Source organism: Petaurus breviceps, unplaced genomic scaffold, assembly GCF_028583685.1.
Source record: "Petaurus breviceps papuanus isolate PSGF00001 unplaced genomic scaffold, PetGlider_PUasm1.0 90537, whole genome shotgun sequence".
Lineage (NCBI taxonomy): Eukaryota > Metazoa > Chordata > Mammalia > Diprotodontia > Petauridae > Petaurus > Petaurus breviceps.
This window is the reverse complement of record NW_027187271.1, coordinates 876,619-894,081: the sequence shown is the minus strand read 5'-3', so window position 1 is coordinate 894,081 and position 17,463 is coordinate 876,619.

The window sequence follows — 17,463 nt, the reverse complement described above, 5'->3', positions numbered from 1 at the left end:
TGCCTCCTGTCAAGATGAAGAAAAGAGCTCCATTTGGGTATTAAGTGCTGTGTTTAAACTTGATGTAACTCTGGGGTAGATTCAATTGTGATCCAGGGGTGGGGAACTTTTGACCTTATTGTGCTCTGTGATTGACAAATGAAGGTACTTTACCTATGTTTGGAAACTAATCTCCATTTGAGAAGAGGGGTTTTGTGGTGGACTTAATTAAGGTATAGCCTAGGGGTGGAGTAGTATTTAGAACAGGGACTTTGTAATTGATTGAATGATTGGAAGATCCTGGGGTGGGGTAGTACTTGGAGATTATTTAATCACACTTAGTAAATGCTGTATTTTGAATGATGTCATGTTTTGATCTTCTCTGTTCTTGGTTTGTCACTGAATAAAATAGAGAGCACCTATGCTGGTATTTTGAACCTGGAAAGTTGCCTTTGCTTGGCATTACATTACATATGTTCATTTTTTTTATCCACTGAGTATAAATTTTTGTCTGAATCTAACCAGTTTGGTTTTTTTTAAAAAGCTCAACACTGTCACCTTGAGCCACAAAGCACTGAGTGTGGGAGGCCACACATGCCAAAAAGGTTCTGCAGAGACCATTTGGTGGTCTGGACCAACTGGAATAGATTGCCACCTGGTGGATGAATTGTCTATTACATTTCATCACCAGTTAATTATGACAAATCTGTAGGTTTGAGGAAACCAGCACAAGAACTGATGTGGGCTGCTTGACAACTTCAGCACCCCAGATATCGCATCTCAGCATATAACTATATCATACTATACTGCAAGGCCTTGGTCATTACAGATCCCAAAACACTTACATCACTCCATGAGAACCAGCATAAGACCCAGGGCTATAAACGTCTCTGCTCAGCTGCACAGATAGAAGTTAGTTTTGAATGGCCTAGAATCTATTTTCTAGGCACCTTGGAATACTACCCTTCCTTTCAATAACTAACTGAAGAATTTGCTAAGAGGAAGAATTTGAAGCAAAGTAGATGTAGAATAACTAAATAAACACGGCTATTCAGTAAAAAATGAATAGAAAGAATTCAGGTAAACCTTTTATAAAATGACAGAGTGAAGTAAGCAGAACCAGGAAAACAATAAATATGACAAAAATGTAAATGATGAAAACAAGTAAAGTAAATGATTATAATACTCAAGTTTATCTCCAAAGAGATGACAAAATTCAACTTCCTCCCTTCATTGGAGAGATGGGGGAACTATGGGTTATTTATTATTATTATTATGGGTTATATATTATTAGATTCAGTTTATGGGTTGGTTGCTAAACTGCTCTTATCTGTTTCTTCTTTCCTTCCTTCCTTCTTTCCTTCTTTTTTTCCTTCCTTCCTTCCTTCTTTACTTTCTTTTAAATTACAAGGTATGACCGTCTTGGGAAGAGGACAGTAAAGGATCTATGTAGAAATGAAACAGATATAAAAATAAAAGATAGGAGCAGCTAGGTGGCACAGTGAATAGAGCACCGGCCCTGGAGTCAGGAGGACCCGAGTTCAAATCCAGCCTCAGACACTTAACACTTACTAGCCATGTGACCTTGGGCAAGTCACTTAACCCAATTGCCCTACCGTCCCCCCCCTCCAAAAAAAAAAAGATATCCATACAATAGACAACACTATCTGCAGCTAGGAAGAGAAGACAATGAGTAAGGGTCTACTGAGTCAGAAACTATTCTTTTTTGGTGACCAAAAAGGTGTTTGTTTTGTTATCCCCAAAGCACCCAAGTCCTTCAGCATTCACCAGAAGGAGGCAGGGAAATTCTATGTATGTTCCATGGCCCCTAATACATTTTTTAATTGACTGCAAGGGTTTCCACTTGGACACCCTTTCTTCCTTCACATCGCCTCTGCAGTATTACATTCCTGCTCTACACTCAAGTGATTTAAACTCAATTCTCTTACTCTCCCATCAGACTCTATTTTTCTCAATAACTGATCCATAGCCCAATCCAAACATACCTAAGAATCAGATCTTGCCACAATCTCAAAACCACCAACATTCTCTCTTACCTACATCTCTAGTCAAGATCTTTTTGGATCCTCACTGTTACAGACTGTGTTAGCTACTGTTCCTAGCTTTGTGTCATCTGCAAATTCAATGGATATACCACTTATACCTATATCTAAGTGTAGCACCTAGGGCGTCTCCTACTTATACATAAGTTCCCCTTAAAAGCTACCTCAGATTGAAAGTATTCTGTGGGTCTTCATCTACTCAGAAAGCATAACTCATGACTTTGCAATACTGCGTTTACTTTAACTAATCATCAAGAGAACACATTAGTTGAAAGCAAAGCATGAAATAGCATGGTATTAAAAGTAACAATAAAATATTTTCCCTAAAAACCTGGGGCATATTCTCCCACAAATAAGCAAATGGGAAATTGAAAGCATGTACACACCTACACTCCCTATTCCTTGGCCATCTTCTCACAAGCAGTACTGCCATGCAGACCAGAGACTATGCCTCAAAGATTTTAACTCATTCATTTTCATTACGTCTAGCCCATGGCCCTATTGTTCTGATTGATAAGTGCCTCAACTGGCCTACTCTTTCAGACAGGCCTCAGCCAGCTTTCACTTTACCCTCTACTCTCTAGCAATCTTCCCAACCACCTTGCCTTAGAGGTTCAATGATTACTCTCCACTTCTGGAGCCATTATCAAATCAACTGCCATTACTCCTAGAAGTGATGTGTGCCTTCACCTATAGCCATCACCATCCTTGTAGCTTTCTAGATCAAAGTGCTACTCCATGAGCATCACTCCTCTATAACTGATCTTTTTCCTTGTTATATGTATAATCATATATATTATTATACTATAAACTACTTATAGCAGGGACCATCATTGCTTTTGTATTTATATACACAGCACTTAGTAGAATGCTTGGCAGAGAGTAAATGCTCCATTCATTCATTCATACAGAGTGAGACATGTGTAGGCAACATTTAAGTGAGAGACACACAACAAGGGGCAACTCACATCTCTAATGCTGAAAAGCTATCTTCTGGTGATGTCATCTTGCTAATCCTGCTGAGCCTTCTCCCAACTGGTCTGATGTGGCTTGTGGTCTTTGCTGGACAATGTTCCACTGGTTTGATGGTCACTGTTGGATGATGCTCTCTGGGCCTCATGGACTAGCCTCTGATTTCAGCTAGAACCTTCAAATGTATTATTTTATCTTCACCATAAAGGAAAAAGTATGCTTTATTATTTCTCTTTTAGCTTAGCGCTCTTTTAGTTTAGAGGGCTAAACTTCAGCGTGTTTAGGCACCATATCAAGGAAAACCCTGTTGTTTTTCTGCTCATTAGGAGGAAGATATTCATCTATTCCCAGAGTTTTACTGTATGTAGAAAGTCTCCACACCTCATGAAGCCAAATTTTCTTGAACACTGAAGAATCAGTTAAATAGGGTCCATAGATATTTAATACTTTTTTGAACCTACTTCCTCCTTACAAGCAGATCCTCCTCTTGTCTCAACCTTCTGATTTAAAAATTAGCAAGTCCTTATCACTATTTAATTTCATCATGGAGACCGTATTTCACCAAAACCCATTTTAGAGAAGGGGAGGGGGGGAGGAGCTCTATTAAAGAAATCCCACAAGACCTGAGGCTTTATTCTAAGCTGCCCTGCTCTCCCCACAAACATTCCCTCATCTTCCACTAAAACAAAAGGAAGTAAAGAAAGATAAGAACAAAAACAAGTCGATCAACATAACCATTAGACATCACACTCCATCTCAATCTCTGTCTAAATTTCGGCCCACATTGTATATATGTAGCCACAGCCAGTAACAACCAGATTTTTAGCTTCCTACATAAATCACTGATAAAAATGTTAAGCAGGGCAAAGACCAACCAGAATACTGGGGCATTCCACTTACTTCCTTAAAAGTTGAATTAATGAATAGAATGAATGAATGAAAAAAATTAAAAAAAAAAAAATTTAAGCTTCCACTAACTGCCAAACACTAGGGATACAAATTCAAAATTGAGACTCTTCCTGCCCTCAGGAGCTTACATGCTAAGACAATAGACATAAAGTTATGAGTGTTAAAATAAATACTTAACATGGAATGACAATTCTTTGGGTTTCCTGGTTCAATTAGCATTGAATCTACCTAACTGTACAACCAACTAGCTCTAACTTCTCCATCTTTTCCACAAGAATCTCATGAGACTTTGTCAAATGCTTTGCTTAAAATCTAAGATAAATCATTTCTGTCCAAAATGGCTGCCTGAACAGAGGCTGAGCACCCAGATCCCACATATATACCTAGTAGAGCAAAAACCTGGAATTCGAATTTGACAGAATAATGATTAAGACATTCAATAAGAAACTACCATAGAAGTGACTTCTACCCCCAAAACTTCCCAAAAAGTCAGTCATAGGTAACAGGCAGTAGGAAAGAGCAAAGCCAGCAACAGACCAAACAAACAAGAACAAGAACATGTCTACAACAAAAATCATAAGCTACAAGACTGTGCCCAAAGGCAACAAAAAGGGAAGTCCTACCCTCCCCCCAAGAAAGCCTCAGTAAGATCATAAAGTCCCAAGGTGGTCAGAAACTTCTAGGGTGGGGAACTTGGAAGTCCCAAGGAGTGGAACCATTCAAAGTGTCAGGGCAATATTCAGGTTGGGACAGCCCAGGTATCCAGGAGCTTTGAGGTTCCTTATACTCTACTCTGAGACGCCACAGAGGACCCTGAAGAGCCAGTGCTCTGAACCTCAAAGATCCAGAGAGGACTAACCATGGCTGGTCCCAAGGCAAGAGCAAGTAGGGCTGACCACCTACCCAAAAACACAGCAAATCCTGGCCCTGGCACAAAGCCCCAATTCAACAACTAAAGCTATAGAGGTAAGTAAACTAAAGACCCTAACCGGTATAAAAAATATTTTCAGATCTGGAGGTGTCCCCAAACCTAATCTCCTTCTAAGTTGAGAAAATCGCTATGGTAACTATAAGCAGAAACTCAAAGGGAAAAAATGAATTATCCACAAGGACTAAATTCAGCAGCCAGTTCAAACTGGCTTGCAAGAAAACTACTGTTATATTTTGTGTGAGCATTTACATGTCAGAAATCCAAAAATGCTATAAATCAGAGTTTTATTTGTTTTGTTGATTGTCTAAAGAAAGTGTTAGAGAAAATGTTAATGCAGATTAAACCTAAAAGTATGTTCTGTGTACTTCCCTGCCTTCCTTCCAGAGGGCCAAAATTGTTGAACATTTACCAGCATTCTACTGACTACATGAATGCTTAGGAGAAATGAAGCAATAGATAAAAATGAAATGAAATCTCTGGAGGAAAGAACTAGAAGAAAAATAACTTAGAAGAGAAAGTGGTAAACCTTATCCAAGTAACAGACTCCCTGACAAGGAGAATAAACTAAACAAAAATTAATGACTCCATGAGACAGTATGAAATATTAGAACAAAATTTAAAAGATTGGAAAATTGAAGAAAATATAAAATCTGAAATAAAAAACTAAAATGGAAAACATGTCATGGAGAGATAATTTAAAAATAATTGGACTCTCCGAAAACCAAGACTCTTTTTTTTTATTAAGCAATCGGGGTTAAGTAACTTGCTCAAGGTTACACAGCCAGTTATTTCTGGTTGTGGTGCTGAGTATCTGAGCCCAGATTTGATCCCCAGGTCATCTGGACACTGGAGCCAGTGCTCTTACTCACTGAGCCACCTGGCCGCCCCTAAGCAACTGGGGTTAAGTAAATTGTTCAAGGTTACACGGCCAGGTGTTTCTGGGTGGGTACTAAGTGTCTGAGCCCAGATTCGATCACCAGGTCAGTCCCACACTGGAGCCGGTACTCTTACTCGCTGTGCTACCTGGCTGCCCCAAAACCAAGACTCTTTAAAGCCTGGATACTATGTTTCAAGGAAACACAAATGAAAACTGCCCTATTATAGCCAGAGAGCAAAGTTCCTAAGAGGAGCCCTAAAAGAAAAATTCTCAGCAATGTCATAACCAAAAAACCAGAGTTCCCCCATCAAAGAAAAAATACTGCAAGCATCCAGAAAGCATCAGTTCAAGCACCAAGAACCACAATAAGGATCACATAAGACATGAAAGCTTCTACTTTAAATAAAAAGAGAGCTTAGAATACAATATCCCAAAAGGCAAAAGAGAGAGGCTTATAGCCAGGAATAAATTAATCCACAAAGATTAATATAATCCTACAGGGATGGAAATGGCTTTTTAGTAGAATAGAGACCTCTCAAGCATTCCTAATTTAAAAAAAAAAAAGTTGAACAGGAACTCTGAAATATACTAACAAGTTAAGAAAGGTTCCAGGTCATGTGATCAAAAAGACAGAGAATAATAAATTTTATCTGATTCCCCATGACCTCTTAAAACTCTCTAAAGCAGAAATTATGCACCAAAGATGAAGCAACTTTAGCAATCTCCATGGTCCCAAGACCTGGAATCCAAAAGAAAGTTTAAAAATAAAATATAATAAGCATATGAACTGACTCCTATTGTAAACTTACTTTTATGCATTAAGTGAATCCAAAAAAACAAAAGTTACAATCATCCTCTCTGACAAAAAAAAAAAGAAATAAACAAGGAAACTATATAATACTGAAAAGAACCATAGAAAAAACCAATATCAGTAATTAACTTATATGCTCCAAATGCCTTACCATTCAAATTCATAAAGGAAACATAAAAAGACACAGTTACATAATAATGGCAGGAGGCTTCAATATCCCTCTCTTCATTTTTGATAAGTTTTAGTTTTGGATGAGAAAGATAAACAAAAGGGAAAGTGTGAAACTGAGCAAATTGCTGGAGAAACTAGAGTTAAAAGACATTTCATCTTCTAAATGGAACTGAAAAAGAATATATCTATTTCTCAGTACCATATGGAACTTTTACAAAAACTGACCATTTATCAAGGCACAAAGGTATTGCAAACAAATGCAAAAAGGCAGAAATAACTAATATATCATTTTCAAACAAATCATAACACAAAAATAATCACTGGTTCGGGAACCACAAATAAAAGACACAGATCCAGAGATTTTAACAATGAAATCCTAAATAATGAGTACGTCAAAGAACAAATCAAAGAAACAATAATCATGTGAAAGAAAATGATCATGATGAACAATATGTCAAAATTTCTGGGATGCAGCTGAAGTAGAAAATCACATCCCTAAAAAACATACATTAACAAAATAGAAAAAGAGAAAATAGTTGAATATTCATTCTTAGGAATTAGCCATCAAATAAACAAACCTAAAATCAACACAAAAGAGGAGATATTAAAAATTAAAGGAGAAACAGATGAATTAGAAACACAAAAACCAGAAACAATAAAACTAAAAGTTGGTTTGTTGAAAGGACTAATAAAACTGATAAAGCCTTCCACTAATCTGATTTTTTTTAAAAGAGGGCAGAAAATTAGTTAAATAAAATAGCAAATTTAGCTATTTAGCAAATATATCAGGGGGCAGAGCCAAGATGGCAGCATAGAAGCAGGAAATTCCATGAACTCCCCCAACAACCACCTCAAATACCTATAAAATATGACTCTAAACAATTTTTAGAGCTACAGAACCCACAAAGTGACAGAGAGAAACAAGTCTCCCACTGAAGGCAGCCTAGCAGGCCTACAGGAAGGGTCCAAAGGGTCCATCGCAGCGTGCTGGGAGCAGAGTGTAGTCCCGCATGAGTCGTGCAGTTTTGGTCTCAGGGCAGCCCCAACCAGCAGCAGCCAAAGCAGACTTCAGGAGAGTGAATCACCAGCAACTGTGACAGTTTCCAGACTTCTCAACCCATAAACACCAAAGAGCAAGTAAAAGGTCAGTTGGGAACTCTGTTGTAAAATCTTGCCCCAACCCCAAGGTGAAAGGTGGTGGAGGTGTGGCGGCTACAATTAGTGGCTGCCTCCAGAGTTCCTGGCCTATAGATTGTAGGGGAACCAAACGACCATTCAGAGGGTAACTGCTCTTGCTTTAATCTGCTTGGATCTGGATTGCAGTCTTGGGTGGAGATCCTGGGGTGTGTGGCCAGTGAGCCAGAGCTTGTGGGAACTGCAGAGAGGGCACTCAACTAAGAGCTCTGGCAGCTGCGAAAACCCCAGCAATTTGGGACAAAGCTCTCCTCTCTGGAAGCAGAGTTCTACGTGGCAAAAAGCTCAAAAGTCAAGTAATTGAGTGGCAACATGAGCAAGCAAAGGAAACAGAGCAAGCACAGCAATCAAACCCTAGATTCCTTTTTGGGAGACAAAAAGGATCAAAGCCTGGAACGGGAGGAAGACAATGAATTCAGAACTCCTGCATCAAAAGTTTTCAAGAAAAATATGAATTGATTGCAGGCCATGGAGGAGCTCAAGAAGGATTTTGAAAATAAAGAAAGAGAAGTGGAGGAAAATTGGGAAGAGAAATTAAAATGATGCAAGAAAATCATGAAAATTAAGTCAATAACCTGACTGAAGAAAATAACACCTTAAAAAATAGACTAACTCAAATAGCAAAAGAGGCCCAAAAAGTCAATGAGAAGAAGAATGCCTTAAAAAAATATATATATCAAAAAATAGCAAATAGAACATATTATGCACAGTTATATGCTAACAAAACTGAGAATACAAAAAAAAAATACAGGAATAGCTTCCAAAATATAAAATAAACAAACTCTAAGTCCAAAATTAGATAATAAATAAACCTTTCTCAGAAAATAAATCTACTTATAAAGGAATACCAAAGGAAAAAAATCTTGATCCTGATGAATTCACAGGAGAATTCTATCAAAATTTAAAGAATAATTAGTAAATACTAATACTTTACATACTATTCACAAACTATTCTTAAAAATTGAGAAAACACCCTATAAGAATCCTTTTATGAGACAAAAATAGTACTAATACCTAAAAAAGTAGGAAAAAAACACAGAAGGAAAACTATAAACCAATATCATTTATGAATGCTGACTCAAAAATTTTAAACAAAATCTGATCAAATAGACTATGGTGAGTTATCCAAGAAATAATTCATTATGACCAAATGGGATTATTTTAGGGATACAAGGATGGTTCAATATTAAGAAAACAATCAACGTAATTAATCTATTAAAAACCAAAGTTACAAAACTCTTTTATGCTAAAAAAAAAACCTACCAAGCATAAGCATAGAGGGATATTTAATACTACAAAAGGCACCTATCAAAAGCCAAAAACAAGCATCATATGCAATGGGGATAAACTAAAACTTTTTCTGATAAATGCAGGAGTGAAGCAAGGATATTCACTCTTAGCATTACCTGATATAGTCCTGGAAATGCTAGCAACAGTAAAAGAACAATAAAAAGAAATTAAAAGCATAAAAGTAGGTAAAGATAAAACCATCACTATTTGCTGACGAACTTGGAAAATCCTAGGGAATCAGCAGATACTAACTGACACAATAGCTTCAGCAAAGTTGTAGGCTACTAAGTCAACCCTCAAAAATCAACAGCATTTTTATATAACAAAACCCAAGCAACAAAAACAAAAGTTAAAAGGGAAGTTCCATACTAAATAACTATAAAATGCATAAAATATCTGAGGATTGACCTAACAAACCACACAAAAGACATGTAGATTAAATTAAAAAGTGTTCCTAAAAGAAATAAAGAAATGACAAAGGAATATTCAGTCTCATGGCCAGTCTATACAAATATAATAAAAATAAAAATACTATCAAAGTTAATTGTTGGGGTGTGGAAGGAGAGGCAAGATGGTGGAGAAAAGGCAGTAACATGCCTGAGCTCTCCCAAATTTCCCTCCAAAAAATTTTAAAATAACTCCTCAAAACAAATTCTGGAGAAGCAGAACCCACAAAAGGACAGGGTGAAACAATTTTCCAGTCTAAGACATTTAGAGTTCCAAATTCTATCCCTCTCTCCTTACCCTTCAACCTCCCTGAGACATTATATACTATTGTTAAAAAGCAAGTAGTATGAAATTGAGGATAGATGGTACAGTGGTGTAATGGTTATGGGATTTGAAGGTCTTCCATGCCCCTTGAACTTGCAGGAAGGGGTAGGGCAAGAGGAAGCGGGAGCCAAGCTAGAGTGCATGTGGTGATTAGAAGCCTGGCGGCAGCGGCAGCAACAAAAACTCCTTTTGTTTGAGCCAGTCAGAATTTCTGCTAAGGACTCCTGCTGAGGACTGCCAGGGACAGCAACTGTGGGGGGCCCAAGCTTCTAGGAACAAGCTACATGGATGCTGAGCAGTTGCCGTGAGTGAGGAGAGGTGGATCTTTGCCTGAGGTAGCCTGTTCTGGTTTGAAGGCTTGAGAATGTGGGTGTTTACTACATTAACTACGTGTGCCACCTTCATAACTACTGTGATGGCTTTGACTTTATGGTTTTAGGACTCAGTTTTCTGATATTTGAATAAATGTTCTAACTTTGTCCCCCATGTAGAGAGCCTGGTATATTTTGTGATTAATAACCATATCAGCATATTTATATTTACCATAGGCATTGTGAATATTGCAACAGTGTAAACAGAAAGAATCATGGGGAAAAAATCAAAAGTGATGTTGCAAAATTATAAAGTTACTCAAAAGAAGAAATATGAGATGAAACATCCATCTCATTCTTTTGCATAGGCAGGACGTCTACAAGTGTAGTACAATGCACATATTTTTATGCTTTTTCTCTGTATGATACATTATGCTGCTTTTTTGTCTTCTCTTTGTCTTTAAAAATAATGCTCTTTGCTGTATAAGATGGCTCCCTGGGAGAAGAAAGAGGGATAGGAGAAAATTATGGCTATGTTTTTAAAAAAAAAATTTTTTTAAAACAAAGTTGACATTAAGTTTCCCATGTATCCATATCAGTCTCTTTAGACAATTCTCCCTTTTCTTCTCCATCAGAATTGTTTTTCTTTCTATCATAAGAAGTTCATTCTTGAGATCTTCCTATCCTTTCTCAGGCTCACATCTCTGCAGAACTTTAGTATAATTTAGTATAACAGAACCTACCAATTCTTTCTGTGAACCCTCTGAAATAAGTTCAAAATTAAGTTATTTATCAATATCCATTTTCCTCTCCTCTACTACAAATTCTAAAATAGAGTGGTCATTCCTTCCTCTGTTCCCCAAGGTCCCTACCATTTCTATTTCAGCAACCAGTGTCTCCTTGTTGGTGGGAATACTTAGTAATATCTTTTTAATTTAGCCATCCTTGTCAATATCATCCTAGAATAGTTCACTTTCTTACACTTAGATTAATACTCTTGACTACGTGATGAACTCTATACCTCTACTTTGTTTCTCAATCTATTCTATACATTGCTATCATATTTCTTCTGAAGCTGCTTTTATTACTTCCCTGCTCAAGAACATAAAAATGACAAATTCTAAAGAGAGTGAGGAAAAATAAGTACATTAATGAACTGTTAATGGAATGGTGAACTGTTCTAACCATTCTGGGGGCTATAAAACCATGCATACCCTTTGATCCAATAACACCTCTATTAGGTCTATATCCCAAAGACATAAAAAAAGGACCTCTATGTACAAAAATATTTATAGCAGCTCTTTTTGTGGTGGAAAAGAATTAGAAATTAGGGAATACTTATTAATTGAAGAACAGTTGAACAAGTTGTGGCATATGATTGTGCTATAAGAAATTATGAGGGGGGTGGTTTCAGACAAAAAAACATGGCAAAACCTATATGAACTGATGCAAAGGAAAGTGAGAAGAACTAGGAGAGCATTGTGCACAGTAACAGCAATGTTTTCAAGATAATCAACTGTGAAAGATTTGGCTACCCAGATCAATATGATGATCCAAGACAATTCCAAAGAACTCATGATGAAAAAATTCTGTCTACCTCTAGAGAAAAAAATTGATGAAGTATGAGTGCAAATTGAACTATAATTTTCTTGCTTTATTTTGTGTTGCTTTTCTTTTGCAATATGGCTAATATGGAAGTATGTTTTGCATGATTTCACAAGTATAACTGATATACTGTTTGCTTTCTCAGTGGGTGGGGGAAGGGTGGGAGGAAGGAAGATATCTGGAACTCAAAATTTAGAAAGAAAATAATGTTAGAAATTGGGGGGGGGGGGTGTAAAGCCAAGCACAAGCAACTCTTCTGATGACTGCTGCTGTGAATAACTTTAAGGTTCTGATCACATAGTATAGTCAACTCTCTATTTATTCAGCAATAAACTAAAGCAAAACATTCACAGAGACCAAAGTACAGCATTCACAGTAATATAATATAACAACTTATTACTAAAGTGGCCACATAGTCTTAAAACAAAAGATATCATTCAGTAAAGATCCTTTCATCTTGACTGAGACTGACTTCCAAACTCTATGGCTCTTGTTCCATGCTCCCAGTTCTTGCCTGAACTCACCCAACTGTCACCTGGATTCACAGGTAGGCAGCTCCCAGCTCCTGCTCTGGTTCCAGCTCCAGTTCCTACCTAGCAACCCACATCAAGCTTAGCAGAGCTGCAACAATATTCACACACATTGTTGGTACTATCATCTCAACTCCCTTTCTGCCAGTGAAATCAACACAAGTCAACAGAGAGGGTGCTTCTATCTGACAAAGTAACACAATCAACAGACAGAATGCTTCTTTCTAACAAAGTAACACAAACACAAATCAACATAGACAGAACAGAGTACTGAATACTACAAGTGTTCTCCCTCTCAGTTCTGCTCAGTCCCAGATGTGCTTGAGTTTTCATATCATCAGCTCCTTCCTGTTCCACCCTCCTCTTACGTGCTTCTTGTTCCAGTCTTTGGCAAGTTCCTCCCACTGTGGGTTTCACAGGTTCTATTTCTAACAAAGACTTGAAATAATCACAGAAGAGGTTCAAAGGCACTTGAATAACTGAAACAAGGAGCTAAGTACTCCTTTCCTTGCCATTACAGGAGTGGTTAGCTAAGTGGAATAGGGCAACTAGGTTGTGCAGTGAATAGAACACAGGCCCTGGAGTCAGAAGGACCTGAGTTCAAATCCAGCCTCAGACACTTTACACACTTACTAGCTGTGTGACCTTGGACAAGTCACTTAACCCCAATTGCCCTGTCTTCCCATCTTCAAAAAAAAATTTTTTTAAAAGAACATACCCTCAGTTGATCCTTCTATCCCTGATAACTATTAACTTATATCTCTTATGTCCTTTGTGGCCTCCCTGAAAAGGTCATCTACAATAGGTGCCTCTACTTTCTTTCTTCTGATTCACTTCTTAGCCCCTTAACTCAGCTTCCAACCTCACCACTCCACCAAAATTGTTCTCTTTAAAGTTACTAGTGATATCTTAATTACCAAATCTAAAGACCTTTTCTCAGTCCTCATCCTTCTTGATATCTTTGCAATGTGTGGGTATTGATCACTCTCTTCTCCTTGATGCTCTCTTCTCTCCAGATTTTCAAGACACTACACTCTCCTGATTATCCTATATGACCTTCGCAGTCTTCTTAGACGAATCGTCATCCAGGTGATGCCTGCTAATGATAGGTGATGAATGAAGCTCTCTCCTGGGCCCCCTTTCTTTCCTCCCTTTATACTTGTCCAGGGTCACACAGTGTCTGACGCTGAATTTAATTCAGGTCCTTCTGACTCTACACCCAGTACCCTATCCATAGTACCATGTAGCTTCCATCTACCACCCCCTTTCTAGTCTTCTTAATTCTTACACCGACATACTCTTTAATCCGTGAATAAGACACTCTATCTTCCAACTCTGGTCATCTTCACTAGGGCTCTCCCATATCTGGATTGCTTTCCCTCCTCATCTCTGCCTCCCAGTTTCCCTTAAGTCCTAGCAAAAACCCCACCTTCTAGAGGAAGCCTGCTCCAAACCCCTTGATTTTAGTGCCTTCCCTCTGCTGATTATTTCCAGTTTATTATAAATACAATTTGTTTCTACATAGTTGTTTGCATGTTATTGCATTTATTAGAATGTGAATTCTTTGAGAGCGAGGACTATATTTTTTTCCTTTCTTTGTGTCTCCAGGGTTTAGCACATAGGAGACATTTAATAAATGTTTATAGACTGAATGACTGACTGGCAGAAATTAGGCCACCTCACACCATACAACAAGATAAGCTCTAAATGGATACATGACTTAGATATAAATGGTAACATCATAAGCAAATTAGAAGTGCAAAGAAGAAAATACCTTTCAAATCTATAAATGACTTCATGACTAAGCAAAAACTAGGATCATACAAGATAAAATGGACAATTTTGGATTTGATTATATAAAATTTTAAAAGGTTTTGCACAAATTAGTAGTAAAAAAATATAAGGAAGATAGGTAACTGGGGGGTGAAAAATCTTTGCAACAAGTTGTAATGAGAGTGTAAATTTTAAAGATCTGGGGCAGCCAGGTAGCACAGCAAGTAAGAGCACCGGCTCCAGTGTTGAGAAGACCTGGAGATCGAATCCCAGGCTCAGACACTTGGCACCCACCCAGAAACACCTGGCCGTGTAACCTTGAGCAAGTTACTTAATCCCGATTGCTTAAAAATATAAAAAAAAAAAAAAATTTAAAGATCTTCCCTGCCCCTAGGCTAACGTGCACCTGGAGCCTGGGGTGGGAGGCTTGTTTTTCAGTAGATACTTTTTGATTGGCCAGTGGGTCCAAAAGGTTGTTACATTCTCTGAGCCAGGAGAAGGCTATATAAGCCCTGATGTGTAGCTTTGTTTTGGGACTCACTTTGAGAAGTGTTCTGTGATTTGATCTGAATTCTGGGAAGCCGTTGTTGAGAGTCCCCCGGCTTTGAAAAAACCCAGATGTGGAAACCCAGATGTTGACTGGGTATGGATGTAATGGTTGGACAGTTTGGAAAACTGTCTATTTGATCTGTTTCTGTCTTGATAATTCTGTCTGTATGTTCTGAAGTTCGGGGTGCTGATCTTTTTCCCCTGAACTAGGTAAATGATATACATCTGACTGATTAAAGTAAGCTTGTTAACCCATTTTGAGTTGCTTTCCTTTATCAAAGCAGATCCAAGAACCTGTGGTAGCAGCAAACCCTGAGGACGCGCTTGGGGTGCTTGCCGCTACACAAGTTTCCCTGATAAAGGTCTCATGTCCTAGATAGATAAGGAAATGATTCAAATTTATAAACTTTGTCATCCTCCTATAGATAAATGGTCAAAGGTTATGAATATGTATTTTTGAGGGAAGAAATCCAAGCTATAAACAATCTTATGAAAAAGAATCTCTAATTAATGAGAGGATTGCTAATTAAACCATCTTTGAGTTTTTGTCTCATACCTATCAGACTGGCAAAGATGACGAAAGAAAAAAATGACAAATAGTGAAGAAGCTGTGGGAAAACAAATGCACTAGAGCATTGTTGGTAAAGTTGTGAATTGGTCCAGCTATTCTGGAAAGCAGTTTTCAGAAAGTTACCAAACTGTGCATACCCTCTAACTCAAGCTGTACCACTACTAAATCTATATGCCAAAGAAATAAAACAGGAAAAAGAGCTTTATGTGCAATAATACTTGTAGAATATCATTTTATGGTAGTCAAAAATCACAAATATATGGGGCTTTCCTCCTATTGGAGAATGGCTAAATGTTATAAGATTGTAAGAGAATATTATTGTACCTTAAAAATTATGAAATAGACTTTCAGAGGAATTGGGAAGACTTCAATTTTTTTTAGCTTTTATTTTTATTTTCAGTTCCAAATTCTCTCTGCCCTCCACCCACTGAGGAGGCAAGAAATGCAAAACCTATTTTATATGTGAAGTCATGCAAAACATATTTCTATATTAGAAATGTTCAAAATAAAAATGCCAGAAAAATAGAGGAAAAAATGTGTTTCAATTTGTACTCTCAGCATAGCAGTTCTCTACCTGGAAGTGGATAGCATTTTTCAACAAGAGTCTTGGAATTGTGGTAGATCATTTTATTGATCAGTTACTAAGACTTTCACAGCATTTCACAGTAATGTTTCCAAAATTGTACATACTAATATTGCTGTTATTCTTGGTTACGATGTGCTCTTAGTTCTTATTTCACTTTGCATCAATTTATATATGTCTTGGGAAAACTTTTATGAACTGATTATGAATGAAGTAAGCAAAACTAGAACAATTTATGCAATTTTAGGGGAAAAATTTAGGGGAAAAAACTTTAAAAGACTTCAGAACACTGATCAACAGAATGATAAACCATAAGTTCAAAAGAATGACAATGAAACATGCCACTTATCATCTAACAAAAGGTGGTAAACTTAAAATACAGAAATATACATTTTCAGACATAGCTAGTGTAGAATTTGTTTTATTGAACTATGCAGATATATACTGAAGGATTTGTTTTGCATTTTTAAAATTTGCTTAATGAATATTAGAAGAGAGAAGAGTGGGAGGGACAGACTAATAAAAAATAAAACTTCTTTAACTTGAAAAGTTAAAAACTTTGATTAGGTCTCCATAATTTGGCCCCATTCTGTATACTCAACATTTGTTTCATACTAGTTCACAACAGGAACCACTCCACTCTGCTCAGTTTCAAAAGTAACTCCTATTTCCAAGTCCAGGGTGTTTTGGGTGCTGTTGTTCAGCTATAACTGAATTAGTGGAGAGAACACTGACACAAGGCTACATGCACAAGTGAGGACAGAGGTGGTGAAAGAGGTCTGGAGAGGGCAAATGTTTTTCATTCTGGCTTCGAGACAGACTCTACCGGGGACCAATTCAAGACACATGGAAAGAAAGAGATAAAATTTGGAAGGCAGACTTATAAGCAAAACTGGCCCCTCACCATATCCTGGATTTTCAGCTTGCCTCCCTAGACTTTCAGAAATTCCCTTCAGGTTGAAATAGGGGCCTCTCCCTTGATTGTGCAGATCTCATCTTGCTCCCATCTAAAGAGCTCATTCTCTCTTTTTCTGATATATTCTAATCTGTATAACTTCTCCAGTTTATGCTTGCTATTTGCTTTAAGAAATGATTCCACTCACTATTCAATATTTGTAATGGCCTGCATATAAGTAATCAGCATTCGGTCAGAAAAGACCAAACTGGTGGGCATAAGCTTAAGATACCCAGCGACCAGGGAAGGTAGTGGCTTTTGAACCTAAAAACTGTGCATTTATTAGATTAGCAATATTTAATAGGGTGGATAGATATAATCCTAGGCTGCTACCACTGTCTCTCAGAAGATAACAAAGAGGCCAGTCTCATGACCCTTCTCCGGTTTCTTGAAAGGCAAGATTCACATTTTGCCTTAGAGAAGGATAGGTTACCTTTCAGAGATATCTATTCATGCCTCTCCTTGAGCTGTCTTTATTTTTAGACTTTCTTTGTGAATACACACATCCTCCTTGGGTAGCATACCTTACACATAGAATGATGGCGGGGGGGGGGGGGAAATCATTTTTTAAAGCTTAAAGAAGAAATGGATGCAGTGGTAGCAAACCAATGTGTATAG